The sequence below is a fragment of the Pleurodeles waltl genome, chromosome 5, assembly GCF_031143425.1.
Source record: "Pleurodeles waltl isolate 20211129_DDA chromosome 5, aPleWal1.hap1.20221129, whole genome shotgun sequence".
Lineage (NCBI taxonomy): Eukaryota > Metazoa > Chordata > Amphibia > Caudata > Salamandridae > Pleurodeles > Pleurodeles waltl.
This window is the reverse complement of record NC_090444.1, coordinates 1,428,800,323-1,428,816,177: the sequence shown is the minus strand read 5'-3', so window position 1 is coordinate 1,428,816,177 and position 15,855 is coordinate 1,428,800,323. Positions and strand designations below refer to the sequence as shown.

The window sequence follows — 15,855 nt, the reverse complement described above, 5'->3', positions numbered from 1 at the left end:
GCTCACGTAGACAGATCATAATGTACTGTTCACTGTACGGGTAACACTTTGAAATTCGCAGTAAACAAAGCTGAGTACTCCTGTGCTCTGCTAACGTATATAGTTTATATATATACGGGCACATTAACAAATACACATAACGTCAGAATATAAGGTACTCTTTAGTTTTATAACTTTAGGGTACTGCTCTGCCACAATATTGTGAGGTTAGTTTTGAGTCTGGACTGTACAGCCCTACATTTTTTTAAAGAACATAGGTGTGGTAAATTGCAAATTATTTCTAAAGGGCATAGCCTGTGACTCACATTTGGTAACCGTAGGTCCAATAGTGGGGAGTTCTTTAAACTTGCATACGATGTCTCCCCATCAATGCATAGTCTCAAATCCAGCACATTCCGTTAGTGACAACTAGACTGATAAATAGACTTAATCCAGCCACGCGAGAAGCCAGCAGCCCACTGTCTAGAGAAGAAAATCATTTTGCTGTAATGACTGAAAGAATTAGGGTAACTCACGGGCTAGCGATACAAAAGATTAAAGTTGTGATTTTTAAAGAGGATAAATGATAATCAAGCTTTGGCATTAAACTAAAGGATATAACAGAACGCTCTTGTCTGCTCAATTTGCATTTTGTCCAGGAACCAAGGTCAGTATGTATGATGTCTACTGGTAATATTCAGGATTTCTGTCTATGAAATGTTTACCACGAACGTCTTAGTTCTATTAAACCCTTCAATGCAGATTTTGATGTCTGCATCTAACTGTCTAAAACTGAACACTGACAAGACCGAAATCATGTATATTCGGGAAGAGCACATCTCAGTAGGACTTCACTAAGTGACCAACAGAGTGAGGACTGACATCCACCCCCCCAACCTCACCAAGAACCTCAGAATCATCATAGACAACAAACTTAACTTGACTGCCCAAGTCAATGCTCTCCCTGCCTCATGATTTCTACCGTGCCGATGCTGAGGAAGATTTTCAAACAGCATCCAATTAGCACCCAGAAGTTTGTCATGCACACCCTGGTCACAGGCAAGCTAGACTATGGAAACATCATCTAAACCAGGATTAATAAAAAGCTCACCAGAAGGCTGCAGACCATTCAGAACTTGGAGGCCAGAATCACTCTCAACCTCCCACTGAACACTCACATCACACCTGAAGAAACTCCACTGGCTCCCCATTCACAAATGATCACAATTCAAACTCCTCAGCCACACTTTCAAGGCACTACATAACATTGGTCTTGCATGCCTCAATAATCCCACCTGCTTTCACAAACCTTCCAGACACCTTCGCTTGTCCAAACTCCTACTTGTACAAATCCCTTTCATATGGAAAGTCAGGTCTGGTGGTCAAGCCTTCTCCTACATCTCTCCTAAAGCTTGGAACAACCTGCCTCTGCACATAAAAACCTCCTTCTCACTGTTTGAATTTCACAAGAAGTTGAAGACCTGGCTTCTCGAGTGGTCCCAGTAGGCCTTAGTTGCACCTAGACTCACTCCAGCTCACCATCAGAATACCCTCCAGGGTGATTGTTCGCTCTACAAATCTGCATTACATAATAAGCCGATGTTGCTGCAATCTAAAATAATTATTTCAAGTGGCATGACATGGATGCCGGTGGAGATGGCCATGTATCTGATGACCTCCATACCCCCGGTCAAGAAGTTGACTTCCTCGCAGTCGGAGAGCTGAATTTTTTAACTAACAGGAGTGTCAGAACATAAACTCCTCCTGTTATTTCATTACTGACTGAACTTACATACTTGGAAGGTATAACTTGCTAAATTTTTGTCACCGATACAGCTCCATATCAAATTGCAGCCGCAGTTTTGGAATTTTGTGTGCTGATAACCTTCAGAAATGTGGGTGTAATAATGCAGAAATAATGCTTGTTTTCTCAAAAACAGCTTATTTACTCATGTTCAAACAGGCATTAAGCCAACTTTAAGGATATTTGCAAACTTTTGTGCCCTCCAACTTCATGAAGCTTCTATGACCTCCATTTTGTCTTCAACAAAGAAAGACAAATTTCTCTTTGTGGACTTATGTTTTAAGGTGCTTATGCCATTTTTTCCTCGTATATGCTACACAGGATAATGACTGAGCTGCATAACGTGACTTTTCTCCATTACTGTTTACTATCTCTACATCAGAGGTCTTATCTACCATTCTTTTAATTCTCCTAATTGATTCACAGTTTTTCTCATATGTACTAATCATATACCAGTTTAAGGGGAGGTTACATCAAAGGAAACCTTTGTACACAGCATCTACTGGTTCTACTAAATTTCACTCTACCTCACAACCTTCAACAGCTAGCTAACCAATTTCTTGGCAGCAGGGGCTTTGGCTCATAAAGATGATTTTCCTATTGGTGTAATCCCAAATACTCAAGCAACACTAAAGAATATATCATGCTCCAATCATAAAAGACTGAAAAAAACTCCCTATTGGGTAAAGTCTCCTTTACCTATTTCAATGTAACTGATAATGTAGGAAATAGAGGTGTTAAGACCATTCATTAAAGCCACTACTAAGAGTCTCTTTAATCTTGAGGATAAGTGGTCATTTATGGATAAACAAGTCTCTGATCTACAACAAAGAGTCGGTGATATACATGATAAGACCATCACAATTTACGAATTGGAATTGGAAATAAATGATCTCAAGAAGCACACAGAGGATCTTGAAAATAGTAATAGGAGAAATAACCTTTGAATGTATGGTCTAACAGAAAACATGAAGGCCCCGGACCCTCTTCAGTATTTCAAAGATTTTATTCCAAAAGTCTTGCACCTCCCTTCTTCTCCATCCTTGATGATTCAATGTGCGCAAAAGCTTGGTCCAAGATCTAATTCTAAGTCTAAAGGTGTTATTCTCTTACTTCTGGAACACACTGACCACCTTAAAGTTCTTAGTGCTGTTAAGATTAAGAAACAAATATTTTGGTCTTCACACAAACTGTACTTTTCTCAAGATGCAGCAAAGATGCCAGCATTCAGTCAGAAAAAATATATAGATTTGTGATCACAACTGAGAGCTATTAACACAAACTTCAGCCTCCTTCATCCTTGACAATTCAAAGTGACTGACAAGGACAACACAGTAACACATGATGATCCTATAATCTCAAGAGCTTCCTTCATCAATGTAGAGAAGAAACAATGGAATTAACTACATCATGATTGTTATTTCGCATGATGTATTGCAGTGTTATTGAGTAATCTATATTACAGCCTATGCCTTAATTATTTTTTCTCTTTCTTTGCAGCTTTTCTACCACCCTTGAATATGCACTGACCATCTGAGTTCCCCAAGTGTTCTTCTCTGTCTTGTGCATTCCCCATCCCTTGTGATTTCAAAGACCGCGCTATTTAGGTATGATTTACAGTCGTCATCTATTTGACTTGTACTGCCCATTCTTTTAAGTTTTTGTTTTCTCTATCTTCTTCATGATTTGTTCTTGCCTTACTTCTTTGTCATCTTTCTTCTGCATTTCTTACATCCTATTTTAGCTTTTCAAATCTTTCTTTTTCACCATCCAGATATTATTTTTACAAGTTATTGTGTAATGTTCATTGTTTTAAGCATTGATTCTGTATACTTCTTAGAATATTTTATAATTCAGAGTAGTCTCACGAAGTGTTAAGGGTTTGGGTAATCCAATCTAAAGGCAAAGAGTTCTCTCACATTTTTCTAATCTCCATACTGATATTGCATATTGCACTTTTGCAGGAAACACATTTAAATGAGTCAGAAACATTAAAACTGAAAAAAATGGGGTAAGGTAGGCATTTTGTCTATGGCAATGCAGGAAAAGAATAGCACAGTCATTCTTGTTAGAAAGCATTTGAATGTCACACTTTGCAGTCTAATGATAATGAAGGTTGATGGGTTGCTGTTGAATTATTGATAGATAAAATACCACTTGCAATCTTAATGTATATGGTCCCACAATGATTAATAATATTTTCAGTTATGGATGGAGTGGATGACTAACATTGGACACCATTCTAGATACCACGGGGTGATCAAATTATGGTCAGTTTTAAAGGAGGAGAATGTGGTAACTGATTAATGGATTTTATTTTGTCCATGGAGACTATCAGGAAACAAAGGAAAGTATACATAATAACATGTGGATCGGTTTGGATGGTTTGATTTAATTTTATTGTAGGTGAGTGTTAGGGGAATTGGATATTTATTTATTTATATATATTTAACCCTGAGAGAGTGATTTTTTATGTTAGTAATGAAATCTCTCTTAATGACGGTTGATATAAAGCAGTTGTTCCAAAATTAGGAGCTGCGGCTCCCTAGTGCGCCATCAAAACTAGCCAGGGGTGCCGCACACAGTAAATATAATCATTCAAAAACACAAACCTCTCTTAATTATCTATTCAAAACAACACTTAATTTTAATAAAATCCCTGTGGAGCATGCCTGATCTTTTCCTATTCCACCAAATTGCTAGGTATTATGATGATCAAAATCACTTTCAAGCTTTCAGCAAAGTAGCTAAAAGTTAGGAAGGAACAGAATAAAAAAAATTCTATTGTAACCTTTAATAAAGGTTGTCTCCAAAGAAGAGGACATTTTAATTGGATTTGTCACATTCTACAAATGTCTTTATATGCCTGATCAAGTTGCATCTATTTCTCACATTATTGATTATTTAAAATCCACTCTACAGCCTAAATTGTATGATGTTGATTTTTCCCCTTTTGAAAGAAGTATATTTCTAAAAGGTATTGCAGATGCAGTCTGAAATGCAAAACCTGGCAAGACACTTAGGGGGTCATTACAACCTCAGCGGTCTTTTCGCAAGACCGCCGAGGTACCGCCGTGCTGAAGACCACCAGTGCTGGCGGTCTTCCGTGCCACGTATTATGACCGCTGGCAGGCCGCCGTCCTTTTTCATATGGAAAGCCACCATCAGCCATACTGGCAGACTGCGGGAAAGTGGAGGTTGCTCAACCTCCACCGCCACGTCATCAGAACACCGCCCACTGAATCACGTCCCATGATTCGGTGTGGCAGCGTTCTGGTGACGGTGTTCTGGTGGCGGAGCTGCCCCCATGGATCCCGTCCCCTCCCGGAGGATCAACGGACAAGGTAAGTTGATAGTCCGTTAGGGAAGGGGGTGGGGGGTGTTGTGTGCTTGCATGGGGGTGTGCGTGTGTGTAGAAGGGTGAGTGAGTGAGTGTATGAGTGCGGGGGTTTCTGTGTGTATGGGAAATGTGTGCGGGTCGGACGGTATGCATGTCTGTTTGTATGTGTGCGGGTATGTGTTGTCGGGGTGTATGTTTGCGTGTAGGGGCGTGTATATGTGCATGTTGGGGTGTGTGCGTGTAGGGGTGTGTATATGTGCGTGTTGGGGGTGTGTGCGTGTAGGGGTGTGTATATGTGCATGTTCGGGGTTGGGGTGGGGAGGGAGTTTGTGCCACCTTTGGGGGGTGGCAGGGGTGTGGGGGGGATTCATGGGGGGTAGCGGGGGTGGGGGAGACCCCTATCAGTGCCAGGGAAGGAATTCCCTGGCACTGATAGAGCCTACCGCCATGGATCTCATGGCGGTTCCCAACCACCGAGATCCATGGCGGTATGCAGGGTCCTGATACCATCGGCGGTCTAATGACGACCGCCGGGCTGGAGACCGCAATCTCCAGCCCAGCGGTCTTCACCACCATGGCGGTCGGAATGGTGAAGTGGCGGATGCCGCTGCGGTCATAATTAAAAAAAATTCCGCCGGCCTGTTTGCGGTCTTACCGCCGCTTTACCACCGACCGCCAGGGTTGTAATGAGGGCCTAAGTCCTGATGGATGTATTTCTGAATTTTATTCTAATTTCTCCAGTTCGTATTTCCCGGGCTTTTTAATCTCTTTAAACATTTTGCTATCTCCCATGATGTATCTGGGACTTTCCAAAAGGCAATCGATTGTCTTATCCCTAAAGAAAATCGTAATTTGCAACTCTGTGGTTATTACCAGCCTATATCTTCAGTAAGAATAATATAACATTTTTGTAAGATCTTAGCCTTGTGTATAGACACTATTCTACCTAAATAAATATACCTAAAGCAAGGTGGCTTGATTAAAGGTCACTTCTCCTCTTACAACACCAGATGTCTATTTAATGTACTTAGTAAGGCGCCCAAATGTAGCCATTAGTGACTATTGCCTTTGATGATGAAAAAGCATGTGACCGTGTTGGACGCAATTTATGTTTGAGAGACTAAAATTGTTTAGCTTTGGCCCAAAAATATTACATCTTACAATACTAATATACTCTTCCCCTGTGGCAGATATCTTTGCAAATGGTGTTTTATCTGATTACTTTCCATTACAAAGAGGTGTGCAACAAGGTTGTCCCTTGTCCCCACATTTGTTTATCCTCACCTTTGGAACCTTTTTTTCTAAAAGTAGACAGAACAACAACATTGTTGGCTTCTCATACAATAGAGAGCAACTAAATCATCAATGTATGCTGACAATATTCTTTCATACCTTTCCAATCCATCTACAACTATTCCAGCATTTCAAAAAGAGGTTCAAGACTTCCCTAATGTCTCGAGATATAAATTCAATTCAGATAAATCTGAAATACTACTACTTAATAAATTTTGTACCAAAGAAGATTTAAAAGATCTAAGTTTCACTTGGAAATCAACTAAAGTAAAATATCTAGGATTATGGTTCACAAATTCCATTAAATATATGGTTGAAATACATTTTGAGGATGAGCAACACAAATTATAAATGTTTTTTTCCTTGTGGAATTCTTTACTTTTATCCTGGTTGGTTAGATTAAGATTAATAAAAGTGATGCTTTCTCCTCAAGTGATGTATCCGCTTTCCATGATTCCTACCCAAATTCCAATTAGCTTCTTTAAAAACATGGAATCTATTCCTTCACGTTTCTCATGGAATAACAAACCTGCTGCATTGGCCCAATATCCCTTAACCTTTTGCATGCGTTGGATGGTCGGGAACCATCCGACGCTATACTGCTTGTGTTATTCACACGGCTCCCAGCCCTCTGCGCACCTGGCTGTTAAAGTCCCTCTCACGCAGGCACCAGAGGGATTTAATTTTGATATTGTTATCCATGGTTGCTGGGGAACAGCTTCCCCAGCAACAAGGCTAAAAATATCCCCATCCCATAGTGAGAATCGGTGCGCCGTGCACGCCGTGCACACCAGTGTTATCAGTGAGGAAAATGAAAGTAAAATGAGCCAATCAGCTCATTTAACTTTCATTTTCTTCAGTGCTCAGGGGCAAACATCAGCCCCGTGAGCACTGATTTTAACAGGCGAGGTACAGTTGGAAAGGGTAAAATCTCCCTTTTCCAACAATACCTCTTGCTAGTGGATCCCTGCCTGGGAGCACCTCAGTAGGGTGATCCCCAAGCAGGAATCCACTACACTAGGCACCAGGGAGAGGGAAGCGGCCAATTGGGCAAGGACTTTTGCTCTCACATAATGTTTTTCATACAACAGTCTTTCTGTCCCCTGGGGGCAATAGCCCCTACTTTGGCCACTGGGGGACAGAAAGCCTACTAGGCACCAGGGATTTCTTTTTAATCGAAGAGGGGTAAGAACTGCTTACCATGGGCATGGCAATGCCCCCCACCCACCTAAATGGGGACCAAAGTCTTTCTGCCCCCCTCTTGAGTGGTAGATAGTGTAAGTACCCCAAGTCTGCCCACTGCCATTTCCCCACCCCAAATGAATGGAAACACAGTCTTTCTGCCCCCCTGGGGGTCCGTTGGAGGTAATTATCCCCAATCAGTCCCTTTGGAGCCAGACAGTCCACTGGATGCCAGAGGTAGGGGCTGCACACTACCATGGGCATGGTTATACCCCCACCCCAACTGAATGAAGTAACAGTCTTTCTGCTCATCCCAATGGCATGCAAGAGAACATTTGACTCAGTGAGTCAGAATACTTTATTTGGTTAGTTAAATCCATAAAAGCATACCCAATATAAAAATACATATACAAAATTCAATAATAAACATAAAAACATGTATAAAAATACTATAGTGTGACCTCCTACAAAAGTTAAAATGATGGGGCTATAGATTATAATCCAGAACTTTGTACAGCATCTCTTCCTCTTCCTAACAGCAGCAAATAAAAAATCATAAAGACTAGATGGCATTTGAAGATAAATCAGTGCTGGTTTATCTTGTGAAAAAACCATGTCTTTTGAAAAAGGAACTATAAAACGGTGATGGATAGAGCAATAATGATCACACAACACCATAGAATGCAATGTGTCCTGGGTGGAAAAATTGTCACAAGAGCAAGAGCCCAGCTCATCAATCTTGTGCCAACCTTTGAGGTCTGCAAGTAAGCAAAGCAGTAAATTCAGTCTGAACCTTGTAAATCAATCAATCAATCAAGGTTCTTGTAAAGCATGGCTAATCATCCGTAAGGGTCTCGAGGTGCTAAAGGGGGTATTGGCAGTTCAGTCAAAGAGCCAGGTCTTCAGGTTCTTCTTGAATCGAGATAGTGAGTGTGATTGCCTGAGGTGTAGCAGAAGAGTGTTCAAGGTCTGAGCAGCAAGGTAAGAGTCCTCTGTAAGGTCCGCTGTTGTGGAGGGGTTTGTAGTCATGCAAGAGGTGCTTGAAAGTGATTCTTTTGTTGATCGGAAGCAGTGAAGGTATCTCAGGTGAGCAGTGATGTGGCTGCGGTAAGGGATGTCCAGGATGAGTATGGCCAAGGCGTTCTGGATTCTCTGCAGTTTCTTTTGGAACTTTTGGGTGGTTCCAGCATAGAGTGTGTTGCCATAGTCTAACCTGCTGCAGACAAGCTTCTGGGTGACTGTTTTCCTGGACTCAGTGGGGATCCATTTGAAAATCTTTCCGAAAAAGCAGAGCATGTGGAAACAGGAGAATGAGAAGGCGTTGATTTGGCAGTTCATTGAGAGCGAGGAGTCGAGGATGATGCCGAGGTTGCGTGCAAGGTCGGTGGGTGTGGGGGCGGGGTCCTTATGCTTAGTACCACTAGAAGTCGTCCCAGGTGGATGGGGTGGAGCCTAGGATGAGTACCTACATTTGTCAGAGTTGAGTTTCAGGCAGCTGTCCTTCATCCAGGCAGAGACTGCCTTAATTCCGTTGTGGAAGTTGCTTTTGGCTGTTGTAGGTTGGTTGGTGTGGGAGAGGTTCAGCTGGGTGTCATCAGTGTAGGAGACAATGTTAAGCCTGAGGTTTCTGACAATGTTCGCAAGCAGAGCCATTTAGATGTTGAAGAGGGTGGGGCTCAGAGAGGAGCCCTGAGGAACTCTGCAACTGATCTCTGTCAGTTTTGATGAGAACTCTCTGGGTTCAGCTAGTGAGGAAGGAGCGGATCCACTCTAAGGCTTTGTCATGGATACCGGCATCATATAGTCTGGTGTAGAGAGTGTGGTGGGTGTTGAAGGCAGCAGAGAGGTCCAGGAGGATGAGGGCTGCAGTTATGCCTTGGTCAAGGAGAGTGTGGAAGTCCGTTGCAGCGAGGAGTGCGGTCTCGGTGCTTTGGTTGCTTCTGAAACCTGATTGGGAGGGGTACAGGGAGTGGTTGGTTTTGATTAATTCAGTGAGTTGGGCGTTGATGACCTTCTCAATGACTTTGGCTGGGAAGGGGAGTAGTGAGATGGGTCTGTAGTTTTTGAGGGACATTGGAGGATTTTTTCAGCAGGGAGTTGATTTCTGCATGTTTCCAATCTTCCAGGAAGGTGGCGTTAAAAACAATGGTAAGGGACTGTGGTAACAATTAAATAGGGCTCTGTTGATGGACAAGTTTTTAAAAAACAGCTGGGCTGTACCATGAATTTAAAAAGCTCCCTTTCTTCTCTTTCTTCACAGATAATGGACATATATTGTTTTTTCACACAAGGTAGATCTCTCTTAACAAGTCCATTGGGATCCAGACATAGATAAGGATGCCCAACTTTCTCCACTAAAATCTTTATATAGCGGAGCTAGAGAATATCATTAGACCTCTCCAGAGTTACACAGTCATAAGCGATGATCTGATTTAACTCCACTTTAGGATAAATCCACATCCTGATCCAACACAACAAGGGAGCTAAGGCCACCAAGTCTGAGATATAACCCACTCCCAATTTCCCAGGGACAGTAAAAGAGGGTACCGTTTGGGGGCCAGAAAGGAGATTGCTAAAAAATGTACTCTCCACAATTTGAAGGTCACCAGGTCTTTTTTTCCCCAGATGCCAGACCCGTAAGAAGCAATAGTGATACATTTTGCCTTATAAATTTTCAGTACAGCTTCAACTGGTTTGGCCTCCAGCCTTTTTGCAAAATTGACAAGGCATTCCTTTTTGACCTTCTTTGTGATGCCCAAGTACCCCTGTCATCAAACAAAATACCCAGATACGTGAAGGTGGTTACCTTATTTATTTCACAGCCCTCTCCGTAACAGGTTTTCTGCTTTCTGATTGTCCGACCCATTGTCATTATATGGGATTTAGCAAACTTAGGGGCATATTTAAGAAAAGTGGTGCTGCACAGAGTGCGCCCTTTAGCACCCCTTACCGCCACCATATGTGTGCCGTATTTAAAATATAGTGCACCATGTCGCAGGATAGGGGGCAGTAGTGTGACTTTTTTTTTTACGCTATTGATGTATTCTGCAGGAGTAGGGCCAAAAGTTTGGAGCTACTGCTGCAGAGTACATAGGGGACCATTATATTCAATAGCATGCCCCCTTTTAACGCCTGCAGGCATTAAAAGTGCCGGAAAAAAAAATGACGCAAAGAAATCTGTTAGATTCCTTGCACCATTTTTTTGCCCACCCTAATGGGGGAACGCCCCCTTTGCATACATTATGCCTGGCGTGTTTGGCCTTCTAACGCCATATTAGCATAAAAAAATTATGTTACAATTGCACTAGGGGCTCTTAAATATGCCCTGCAGTGTTCAAGACTAGTGAGGTCATTAAACTGATCAAAGAATCAAGTAATCTTTGGAGACCTATGGCAGTCCTTGCTAATAGCAGAGCATCATCCACATATAGAAGTAGGGTATTGTCTGGGTACGGCACGGGGAATGACACAACAGGAAGTTCTTAAAACTGGAACCAGGTTGTTGATGTGAAATGTAAATAGGAGTGGGGCCAGTATACACCTCTGTCAAATGCCCCTGTGAACCTCTATAGTTGAAGAGAGAGACCTAATGTGATTATATCACATGGCGGCAGAGAGATCCCTGTGAAGGTCATGCAAAAAATTCTCAATTTGTGATCCAACCCCATGTAAATCTGCAGCAGCCACAATTTGGATCTATTAACCCACTTGAATGCTGCAGTAAGATCCTTCAAGGCCAGGTGCAGTGAGCCTTTTTTGGCTATGGTATATTTATCCATTATCAATTGCAAGTTGAAGCACTGATCTATGATGTCTTTCCCTATCCTAAATCTATATTCTAAGTTTGTAATAACATAGTGCTTCTCTAACCATTCTGAGATCTTGGAAAAGTGTCACTCTACCTAAGACCTTGACTAGCAAGTCAAAAAGAGATATTAGCCTGTAACATTATGGATCTAATCAAGACCCTTTCTTTAAAACTGTAATTGTGATGGACCTAGACCCTGATGAAGGTAAACCAATCTTACATGCTGCATTAAAAATGTGTGCTAAGATTTTGGACCACAATGAGAAATTAGGTTTATATAGATCAACTGGCATGCTGTCAGGACTGGACACTTTATTATTTGTCATAGCTAAAATAGTCTCAAAAACTTCATCTTTATTAAAAACCAGGTTGTAGTTGCCACCAGTAAAAGCTGGAACAATGGAAGTATCTACTCTGACTCGGTTATCATAAATACTCTGAAAATGTGTTATCCATGCATCTGCCGAAACAATGCAATCAATAGCACAATTTGAGGTCCCAGAGAAGAAGGAACTATTAATGATGTCCCAGAACCTGGCACTATGGTTCAATAAGTCAGTCTGCATCGAGTCATTCCAAGCTTCTGTTTAATTTCTTTTTTTCTGGGCCTCTAGAGTTTGTTTATAAGATTTTCTGCATCTTGTTATATTGTCCTTGTCTTTAGGAGGGGGGTATTTTAAGGTATTTAGGCACATAAGTATACTTTTATAGCGCCGCATGTGCGTCATTTTGTGACGCAAAAGTGGCACAAACTTACAAAATACAATTGTATTCAATATACAGTTGTATTAAATGCATGCATTGCACCACTTTGTAAATATGGTGTGGTGTTTTTTTAAAGTCTAACCCCACATTAGTGTAAAAAAATGACACTAATGTGGCACTAGTGCTTCTTAAATCTGGGCCCTCATGTATGTAGATATGAAGTTGGTAACCAAGTCAGAGATCACCTCCTTGGGGAACCCCATGCTGGTAAAAATCCCCATCAATGCCCGGCCCACCACATGGGCTGTTACTGACCTCAGAGGGATGGCCTCCGGGTACCAGGTGCCATGGTCCACCAAGACCGATAAAGCTGTTGCCATGGTCCAGAGGCCCCACAATGTAAATTCCCACCAACTCACAATGGGTGCTCACAACAGGGAATGGTTGGAGGGGACTCTTGCATCTAGCCCCCACTCTTGTCACTTGCCTGGCAAAGGCACACCATGAGCCAACTCCAGTAGTAAGGTTATGAAGTGGTCGGGTACCACCAGCACTCGTGCTGCCCCAAGTTCAGGATCCTCCTGGACCATGGGAACTTCTTGGGCAGGTTTCCCATGCCCCTTACCTCTACTCGTCTTGTCAGACACCTGGGCCACTTTTTCAGGCTCCAGGTCCCCCTGCTCACTGTTATTGACTGCCATAGACAGGGTTGTCATGCATGCTCACCCAGGCAGATCCAACATCTCCAAATGCACCCGGCATTCCACCTCACACCAAGGGGAAGCCTCAGGTCATTACCTAGTAGACAATCAACAGGTATGGTTAGATTCACAGCTACCATCAAGGAACCTGAGACCCCCCCATTCAAAGGGAACCCGTGCTACCTTGCACAGGCACTCTGAGTGGTCTACAGCAACTACTTGGTGAAGCACATTGGGGACAATCTGCTCTTCAGACACCAGGTGACACCTGACAGTAGTCACACTGGCTCCAGTATTTCTCAGTCTCCACCCTCTGTCCATTGATGGTCACCCACTGCCTGTACTTCTTAGTGTTCTCAGGCATGAGGGTCCTCTGACCCATCTTGCTGTCCCCTAGTGAAACAAGGGTCATCTCAGCCGGATCCTACCCTTCTCATGGAACCAACTCCTCCCCAAGCACTACACTGGTCAAACCCTGTGATTGTGCACCAGTGGATGCCGTTGTCATCTTGGGACACTTGGGATCCACCCTCATGTGACACTCCTGATCACATGCACAGCACTTATTGGGACCCCTCTCTGCAGGCTTCCCTGCAGAAATCCATGTTTCTCACCAGGGGCTAGGAATCCTTACCCTGGGAACCAGATTGGGGCCCTTTAGAGAACTCCCCCTGTTTACCCTTGGCCCCCCACTTCTTCTGATGGGGACTCTGCCCACACTTGACTGAGTCTCCGCCATACCTCTTTTGTACCCTGGTACTCTACCAACGGTCCGCCTCCTGAGCAAGCTTTCTGGGGTCAGTCAGCTTGTTGTCAATCAGGAGGAAAACAAAGACTATACAAGTGCTCCCATGCAATCAAATTGTACAACCCCTCATAAGTTGTTACCTTGCTGCCTTTTATCCACCCATCCAGTGCACTGCAAAAAAATCAACACATTCCAACCTAGTTTGAGACTCCCCCTTCTTGTAAGAACTTAACGTTTCCTTGTACTGCTCTGGAGTGAGACCATACCTATTGAGTAGGGCATCCTTCATGAAGAGTAAGTGAGCCCCTGAGAATCCCCTAGGATTGTCAAGGTGTCCCTCCCCTTTGCCTCAATGTGCTTCCACAGGCCTGTCCCCCAGTGCACCTCAGGGACCATGTTCATGTGAAGAGCTGACTCATTCCCCTTGAACCACAAATATTTGTTATCCTCCTTCTTAAAATCATTCACTTGATCTTTGGAAATGTGCACCCCCCTGTCAGATTGCACTGTGGTACTGCTGCCAGCATCTGTGCTGAGCCTACCCTTCAGATCCAGCTCCTTCAAGCTGTGCTCATAAGCTAACAACATGTGTCTCTCCTTCATGTCCAGTGCCATTTTCCTTGCTTCTACTTCTCTATCTGTTTTAGTCAATTCCAGCTTCAGCTTCTCAAACTCAAAATGATGCCTTCTCTCTACCTGTCTGCCTAACAGTTCCCTTGGGGTGAGTCCTTTAGAAGAAACACTGCTGCCTGCCTTGGAGGCCCTACCTCCAGGCAGGTGCTCCTGGTTATCCTTCAAATCATCATGCATGCTCTGCACCTCCTCATCCATTCTCCTCTGCTGTGTGCTCCTCAGCCTATTTTGCTGCCAACCAGGCCCTCAGCCCCTTTTGCAGTTCTTCCTTCTTGGTGGAGCCTTTGATTGGACATTTGAATTTCTTACAAAGCTGCTTGTAATCCTTCAACTTCTCCAACTCAAACACCACATTTATAGCAACTGCTGGTGGCTCCCCAGACTGAGACACACTGGCGGATAAGACTCAACAAAGGTGCAAAGTTTCAAAAGGCAGGGAGATACCAGAAAGGACAAAAAAGCAAAGAAATCCAGGAAAGAAACAGCATGTGGTTGTTTAATGGTCTGCAACAAATCAGTAGCCTACACCAATCACTGTATGTCAAGTACAAATATAAGTTCTATCCTCACCGCTGATCACCATTGTTACAAATAGGTGCTCTAGCTGGCAATCAGTTTACTCTCTATCCAAGTAGGAACCCTCACTCTCGTCAGGGTAAGGGATACACAGCCCAGATAACCCCTGCTCACCCCCTTGGTAGCTTGGCACAAGCCGTCAGGCTTATCTCACAGGCATTGTGTTAAGTATTTGTACAAACACACACAGTAACACAGTGAAACCACCACAAAATGACTCCACACCAGTTTAGAAAAATAGCCAATATATATCTAAATCAAACATGACCAAAACAACAAAAATACAACATACAAAAGCAAAGATAAGAATTAAAGTAAAAAGAGTTTTAATCCATAGAAATCAATGTATGCATTGTTTTAGCACAAAGTACCTCGTATGTGTCAAAAATAAAGCTGCACGGGAAAGGATGCGTAGGAAAAGCAATCGATGTGTTGATTCCTTACTCGCAAGTGAGGCAGTGTTGATTCTTTCTTCGCCAGGTAAGTGATGCGGCGATTTCCAGACCAACAGCCTTGGGTCTGTGTGGTGATGTTGAAGATTTATGATGCCCAGTGCTGATGCGTGGAAAATCCGGACGCACAGCAGCGATGAATCCACACTGAGCTGGTGTTGCGTCGATTTCACCAACGCTGCATCGATTATTCAGCCAAAGTGCAGGTGCTGCATTGATTTTCTGCTGCTCGGCTCCAGTGCATGGATTTTCATTCTAGTTCTGCCAGCTTCTCCTTCCAGGGGCCCAGGGACTGGATGTGGCACCACTTGGCAAGTCAGAGAGTCACAGTAAGAGAGGCCAGGTGTTGGCAGATTAAGTCTTTGATGTCCCTGAGACTTCTTAACAGGAGGCAAGCTCAGTCCAAGACCTTAGAGAATCTTCGCAAGCAGGATACACAGCAAAGCCCAGCCTTTGTCCTCTCTAAGGCAGAAGCAGCAACTCCAGGCCAACTCAGCAAAGCACACAGCTCTTCAGCTCTTCTCCTCGGCAAAGTGTTCTAAAATTGAGGGGTCAGCAGTCCAATACTTATACTCATTTCTGCCTTTGAAGTAGGCAAACTTCAAAGGAAAGACTTTGTAGTGCACAAGACTCT

General features: G+C 43.2%; 1 protein-coding gene and 1 long non-coding RNA gene across 2 annotated transcripts in view; one reads left to right on the top strand and one right to left on the bottom strand.

Moving 5' to 3' along the window:
* The window catches only part of COL9A1 (collagen type IX alpha 1 chain), a 297,653-nt gene that overhangs the window by 165,919 nt on the left and 115,879 nt on the right, over positions 1-15,855 (bottom strand). The window lies entirely within an intron of this gene.
* Positions 1-15,855, top strand: part of LOC138296525 (uncharacterized) — a 112,388-nt gene that overhangs the window by 13,694 nt on the left and 82,839 nt on the right. The window contains exon 2 of the long non-coding RNA XR_011203851.1: positions 3,284-3,390. This is a non-coding gene — a long non-coding RNA (uncharacterized lncRNA). The remainder of the gene's footprint in view (positions 1-3,283; positions 3,391-15,855) is intronic.